At 40.9% G+C, this 7,881-nt stretch overlaps 1 protein-coding gene across 4 annotated transcripts in view; it reads right to left on the bottom strand.

Moving 5' to 3' along the window:
- Positions 1-7,881, bottom strand: part of TGFA (transforming growth factor alpha) — a 106,879-nt gene that overhangs the window by 34,321 nt on the left and 64,677 nt on the right. The gene's annotated exons all lie outside the window — the stretch shown is intronic.

Below are 7,881 nucleotides of genomic sequence, written 5' to 3'. Positions count from 1 at the left end.
TGTGACTTCAGAGACTAGGTCATAAAAGGCACTGTAACTTCTGCCTTGTTCTCTTTGTCTCTCTCTCTTGGATTGGTCACTCTGGAGGAAGCTAGTTGCTAAGTCATTGAGACACACAATGGAGAGGTCCATGTGGAAAGACTGAGGCCTCCCAACAATAGCTTGTAAGTGAGCCATTCTTCAGCCCCACTCAAGCCTTCAGATGACAGTGCAGCCCCAGTTGCGATCTTGACAGCAACCGCAATGAGAGACCCTGACCCAGAACCTCCCAGCAAAGCCACTTCTGAATTCCTCTCAGACCCTGTGTGGGAAAATAAATGTTTATTGCTTTAAGCTACTAAATTTTAATTTGTCATATAGCAATAAATAACATACACTTTGAGTTTCTGTAAGTATTCTTTAAGCAAGAAAGTCTGCAAACCTCTTACCTCAGGGAAAATTCAGTTTTTTTTTTTTTTTTTTATTGCCTTTCTTAAAATAGTCTACTATAGAGTAATGGGGACAACAACAACAACAAAACACATTTACCAAATACGTTGGATGTTGGCCTTTGTGCTAACAGTTTTATACCTACTACCTAAGTTAATTCTTATAAAAGCCCTGTGATATAGGTTCTATTATTCTATCCATTTTACAGATGAGGAATACAAGTTTAGAGAGGTTAAAAGCCTTGCCTAAAGATGTAGGGCTAGGAAGAGGCAGAAGGGAAATCTAAAAACAGGCAGTGTGACCTCAGAGTCCTAGCTCTAAAGCTCTGGGTTACAGGAACAGAGTACAGTAGGAAAACCACCTCCCATGACCTGATTTCTACATTGATAGAACTTAGTTCTCCATCAATTTTGCCAGCAGTCCTGGAATGCTGTTGGATTATATAAATTTGTGGTCAGCTAAGGCCTCTGGCTGTTTCTCCACTTAAACTACTGTCAAATTTGGCCTCATATCTTCCTGATTAAATCATTACTCTTAACCTAAATACTAACTGTTATTATAAATGTGTCACTGTTCAATTTAACTTGGTTGGTTGGCTGTGATCCATTGTTCTGGCTCAAAACTTTTTTTTTTCTCTTGAGTCTTTATTCTATCATCCAATACTTCAGCTATCATTCTGGGCACTGTGTTGTCTCTAAATCTGATAAACTTTTCCTTACATGTCTTCCTTTGATTTGCTCATAAAATTCTCAACAGGAAAGAAGGATAAAGCCTGCTGGCACACCCAGGAGTCCCCCTTCTAGGTCAATGTGAATACATCAACAAATGTTTTCTGAAGATGACCTAGTTAAAAATGTCCTGCCCTTCCCAAAAGCTTCTAGGTAAACCCATGTTGAGTATGTTTGGGGATCTCTTCATTTAAAGAGGTCACTGGCATTGCTCCTTCTCACCAACTAGCCAACTGTGAACTCTTGTAACTCATATTTCTCCAATTTGTCCAACTGAATATTTTGATTTTGTCATGTGCCTTGTTGAACTCAACTTGTATTCTCTTATACAGCCTTATGCTGGTGGCATTTCCCTCATCAGTCTTACAACACTAAAAAAGAAGTAAAGTTAATCTGCTGTGACTCATTTTGATAGATTTACTCAAGGGCCTAGGTTTTCATTCTTTATTTGCTGTAATAAATTGGTCTAATGTTTTCCTGGGAGTGTCAAGTTTTATAATCTACATTCTAAACAATCTTCAGGCATTTTTACATCATTAAAGTCAGAAATGTATTTGTCTTTTTCCATTCTCTGAGCAATTTTTACATTTGCTGCTATTTCTTAAAAATCACCAACAGGGATGGGTGATTTTTTGCTACAGGTTTCTCAGTACATTGAAGTAAAATTCATCTGTACCTGTGATGAGTAAATTCATCTGTGGTATTAGGGGTCTTTTACTAGGATACTCACTCAACCTTTTATTTCATATTTACTATGTTTGTTTTATTCTTTTTGACAGAAAATATAAAAGCAAAATTATGTCAATAATAGTCTTTTCCTGGTCCTGCACTAACCTTTTCTACCTGCCACAAGAGATGGACTTATTCCTTCCTTTTTTTTTACCTGTCTGCTCCCAAAGATAGCCTCAGAAAACCATTGGTTTGTGGCCAATAGCCACAACTCTAGTTCTTTCTGTCCTTCAGTTTTCCTGACATTCTCATAAACACCTGCCACCTAGGAGGCACTAACGTGCTTGTTCCCTCAACAAAGTGCTCTTCCATTCTATTCTTTGTCACCTCTTGGGACACATCCTTCTTTTGATGTTCTTGCATAACTTATTAGATGATGTATCAGAGAATTCCTTCTGCAGCCACATTTGGGTTCCTTACAGTCTCTCTCCCCTTTACTTTCTCATGAACCCTTTGACTACAAACTCAGAACTCTATGAGCCTCTCAACTGGCCTGGCCATATTCCCTTGTAGAATCATGCTTGTGGGATCACATGTGGTTTTACCCTGAATTTTTGGACACTCTGATTGCCTGAAATTGAACTCTACCTAGTGTTTCCTTCTCTCACTTCTATAGCACATATAGATACCAACCTGTTATCCTTTCTGATCAAGACTGCATTCACAGAAGCAGGTGTCCCTGTTGTCTTCTTTATCTTCTGAGTAATACATAACCAACAAGTATGTAAAGAATTCTTCAGGTGTTCAATTTGCGGCATGCTGAGATTTCCAGAAAATGTACCCATCTGAAGTTTGCTGCCAAGCCACATTCTATCCTTATGACTACTTTGTCATCAAGATCCAGACAATATTAATTTCTTAGATCAACCATCTATCTACAGAATTGATCTATGATGATTTAACTTTTGATATCCCGATTATTTTTTCTTGAAGCAACTGTCCATGTCGTTATTGAGCCCATTTGTTTATTTGGGGCTGCCTGGCAAACATTTCTTTACTTCATAACAGCACTCAGGTTTTCTTTTAGGGAATTCCCTCTTCCCCTACAGGTTTACATTGGCTTATCACCATGATCAGATGTGCTACCCACCCTTCCATCCTCTCTACCTAAAATATGAATCTTGATAAGAAAGACAAAAAGATAATGCTGATGGAATTCATGCATTGTAACTGTGGCATGTTGAGCACAGTTTCTGTTCTGAGATAGAATCTGCCATTCCTGATTCCTGGCTTCCTGGAGTCATCTGGGTTACTGTTCTGTTCTAAGGGTGATTCTCCAGCTTTCCCACAGATTCTGTGTGCTCCCAACAGCCTTCCAACAAAGTTGCTTTTGTTCAAGTTAGTTGGAATTGATTGCTGCAACCAAAGAACCCTAGTTGATGTATTCGGAACAAGATCTGTTCTTCAACTGACTTATAATGCTATTCCTTGTCACCAACTCTCCAGTGCCCACAGGATCATGGAATCACCCATTCAACTTACTGCAACCATTGATTCGCTTCAGTTTTCCAAAAACATTTCCTCAATAAGCCCACAGGCAGAAACTGAATTAAAATGCCAAGTTTCATCTATTCACTGCCCCCAAAGTGAGCTATAAATCTGTAGTTACCCAAGGTGGTAAGTCTTGTTTATAGCAATACTGTGTTCTGTAGCCTTACCACTCTTCCTTCTTCTCTCAAGCTCACCCTTCCTAAATTGATACACCTACCTTCACAGTCACCCCCGCTTTCTTTTTGAGACAGACTCTTGCCCTGTCACCCAGGCTAGAGTGCAGTGGCACGATCTGGCTCACTGCAACCCCCACCTCCTGGGTTCAAGTGATTCTTCTGCCTCAGCCTCCTGAGTAGCTGGGATTACAGGTGCCCGCCACCATGCCTGGTTAATTTTTGTATTTTTAGTAGAGATGGGGTTTCACCATGTTGGCCAGGCTGGTCTCGAACTCCTGACCTCATGATCCACCTGCCTCGGCCTCCCAAAGTGCTGGCACAGTCCCTTTTAGTGTTTTATGAAATTAGAAAATAAATCCAGGATCACCTCTGAAGACTGAGAATCAATCCAAAGGAACCGAGCACTGCTTAGTTTTCAAACCATCCCTGCTACCCTTCCCATAGCATCTGGCTTGACCATTTTGAGTCTTTTTTCTCTCCCCACAATTTCAGCTTAGGGACATACTGATCAGCTCAGTGGCTCTTTTGCCAAACATGTACTTACTTACTTCCCTGTCTTTGTATGCTACAAAGACATTATAGCTGAAATTATATTCATATATTGCATTTATACAGGCAACCACCCCACTCTGGTGGCTGGCTGTGTTGGCCCTTCTCCATCAAGTCTCAGATGAACAGTCAAGAAAGACCAGATACTTACTAATTGGCTACATCAGGGGCAACGCTGTATCCTTCAGCAGGAAGTCACAATTCACAATCATATTTCCTCCTCCTGGAACTGAGGACTCTTCTACACTCCCAAATGCCAAGCTGATGGTATTTGAAAGGCAAAAGCTCACAAAGTATATATCTTAATTACAGTGCCCTGAACATATTTTTCCTAGCCTGCTACATCAGGAAGTCATTGCTTTCTACTGCCCACTGGAGTGGACTTTTCCCTCACCTACCCACTTGTGACACTCTTCTTGCAGATGGAGGTCTATATTTTGCCTCCAGCCAATATGGCAAAAATGACCTCTGTAGACTTAGATGGTGAAACAATGAATATTCTGACCTATTCCACAGTGGCCCTTAAGGGACGAAGGGTACAGGGAACAAAGGCAGGATATTTTGCCTCCTTCCATCCGTGTCTGAGTACCTCTAAGGTATACTCCTCTTGGTTGTATGAGACCCCAACCACAAACACCGAAGCTGTCTCTCAAAAACATCTAAGCAAATTCCAACAAGATCCTTATAATTGCACCCCCTGCCTTTATTCATTTCTTGTGTTTTTTATTTGTTTGTTGTTGTTGTTTGTCTTTTTTTTTGAGACAGGGTCTCACTTTGTTGTTCAGGCTGGAGTGCAGTGAGGCAAACACAGCCTCCTGGGTTCAAGTCATCCTCCTGCCTCTGCCTCCCAAGTAGCTGGGACTACAGGTGTGCGCTACCACGCCAGGCTACTTTTTGTGTTTTTTTTGTAGAGATGAGGCTTTGCATGTTGCCCAGACTGGTATCAAACTCTTGAGCTCAAGCTATCTGCCTGCCATGGCCCCCTAAAGTGCTGGAATTATAGGCGTGAGCTACCATGCCTGACTATTTCTTGGTGTTTTTTTTTAGATGGAGTCTTGCTCTGTTGCCCAGGCTGGAGTGCAGTGGCACGATCTCAGCTCACTGCAAGCTCCACCTCCCGGGTTCACACTCATTCTCCTGTCTCAGCCTCCCGAGTAGCTGGGACTACAGAAGCCCGCCACCACACCCGGCTAATTTTTGTATTTTTAGTAGAGATGGGGTTTCACTGTGTTAGCCAGGATGGTCTCGATCTCCTGACCTCGTGATCTGCCCGCCTCGGCCTCCCAAAGTGCTAGGATTACAGGCATGAGCCACTGCGCCCAGCCCTATTTCTTGTTTTTAATCACTTTTGAAATTGCAAAAGCAATACATGTTTAAGAGAGAAAACTTGAGAGAACAGAAGAGTACAAAGAAAGAATAAACTCAAAGCATGCAAAAGCCATTCACAGATAACCACTATTAAAACTTTAGAATATAAATATTGTCTTTATTTTGTGTTCTGTGTGCCCAACAGGGAATAAAACGATACTACTCACGAACATTTCCCCAACTCAATTAACTATTATGATACAGGTTGAGTATTCTTTATCCAAAGTGCCTGGGATTGGAAGTCTTTTGGATTTTTTCAAATTTTGAATATTTGCATATACATATATGAGATATGAGATATCCTGGGGATGGGACCCAACTCTAAACATAAAATTCATTTGTTTCATATATACCTTATACACATATATTGAAGGTAATTTTATACAATATTGTAGATAATTTTGTGCATGAAACAAAGTTTTGACTGTATTCTAACTGCGACCACATGAGGTCAGGTGTAGAATTTTCCATTTGTGGTGTCATGTTGGTGCTCAAAGAGGTTCAGATTGTGGAGCATTTTAGATTTCAGGTTTTGGGATTAGGGATGCTCAATCTGGACATGGTAATCTTTGATGGCTGAAGTTTTCATCTAATATATACTATTTAACCAATCTCCTCTTATTGGGCATTGTGATAGCTTCCCAATATCTCACTATTATGAAACATTATATGAAACCGAATATCCTTCTACATAGATCTTTGTTCATGCACATTTATGATTATTTTTCTGAGAGTAGAATTAGTGTGGCAAAGGAATGCTCATTTTTCTGAGACACATTATCAAGCTGCATTCCAGGAAATTTGTAACAATTTACACTCCCCTGAGGAGGAGATGAGTGTTTCTTCATAACCGTTCCAATGCTAGATATTTTTCATTTCCCTTCTCGTCAATTTCGTGGCAATGTGTAAGAATCTCTTATGCTAACTGCATTTTCTTAATTTCTTGATGTAGATTTTTTTCATATGATTATTAACATTTGTATTTCAGCTTTGGTTAATTAGCTGTTCATATCTTTTGCCTACTTTTCTAGTGATACATTCTTTCTTGTCTATTTGAAAGTACTCTTTAAAATACTAATAACTCTGTATCCCGTTATATGTGTTACAAATAATTTGTGGTTTGTGTCTTCCTTTTGCTTATGCAGAAGTCACCCTGACATTATTAGAGGTCTTCCCTTTCTTAAGATTATATAAATATTTACCTACACTTCCTTCCATTATTTTATTGCTTATATTTAATTCTAAACCATCTATATTTAGTGCATAAGACGTATTTCATTATTTTCTAAACAGCCAACCAATTATCCTAACTCCATTTGTTGAACAGTTTATCATCTCCTTATTGATTTCAAATGTTACCTTTATCATAGGCTAATAACTCACTTTCAGTCTTTCTACTTAGTTCCACTGAGATTCTGTTTCTGTACCAGCACCAAAGCATTTACTGTAACATTGCAATATGTTTAATATCTGGCAGTACAAATTGGTCATCTTCCCTTGCCCCTACCCCTCATTTTTTTGAAAACACTTTGAATATTCTCCCCCGCTTGTTTTTCCAGATGACCGTTAGAATCATTTATAAGTTCTCTTCCCCATATCCAAACCTTTAGGGGACTGACATTATAATTATACATCAAGTTAGAGATAACTGGCCCATTTACAACAAGGAGTTTTCCCAGTCACAAATGTGCTATGCTTCTCCATTTATTCGCATTTCTGTGGTGCACCCTGCAGTAAAGTTCCATGGAAGTCCTGCATACAACCACCATTGCTGGATTTACTATTTCTCTGTAACACCGTCAGCTTAGTTTTAACCATCCCTGACAGAAAAAGGAAAGGCCTCCAGCCACCAAGCCCTGCTATAACACCACACATTGGAGGCTGGAAGGGTGTTCCAGGGCTGGAAAGATGGCACAAAAGATTCCGAGTCAGCAGCACGGGCCCCAGTAGCAGCTCTGTCACACTCACTCTAGATGATTTTGGCCAAGTCCTTCCCATCCCTGGGTCTCAGTTTACTCCTCTGTAAACTGTGCTGCCTGTCTGTTCCTGGGGAGAGGGTGCCTGGCTCTGTCCCACAGGCAGAGGCTCCCTGGGCAGGTGAGCGCCTTCTCCCACCAGCTGTTAGAAAAAGGTGGGCGTTGGAATGCTGCTCAGAGGCACCCTGGCTTCGCTCAACCTGGCGTTTCACACGCCCATTCCTTAACCTCATTCTCTCCCTATTTCATTCCTCTTCCCACGCAGTGTTTACTAAAATCTCTCAACACCAGACGAAGCACAAGACCAGGATGTTCTGGGCTGCCTGGGGAATGTTCCCACAACGGTGAGCCGCTGGGCAGAGAATCACACGGTCGCCACCCATTCAAGGCGGGGGCGCCCCAGTCTCCAACTCAGGGGTCACTGATGTGCTCAAG

This window comes from Pan paniscus, chromosome 12 (genome assembly GCF_029289425.2).
Source record: "Pan paniscus chromosome 12, NHGRI_mPanPan1-v2.0_pri, whole genome shotgun sequence".
Taxonomy (NCBI): domain Eukaryota; kingdom Metazoa; phylum Chordata; class Mammalia; order Primates; family Hominidae; genus Pan; species Pan paniscus.
Note: the sequence above shows the minus strand (reverse complement) of the source record. Positions and strands in the feature narration are given on the sequence as shown.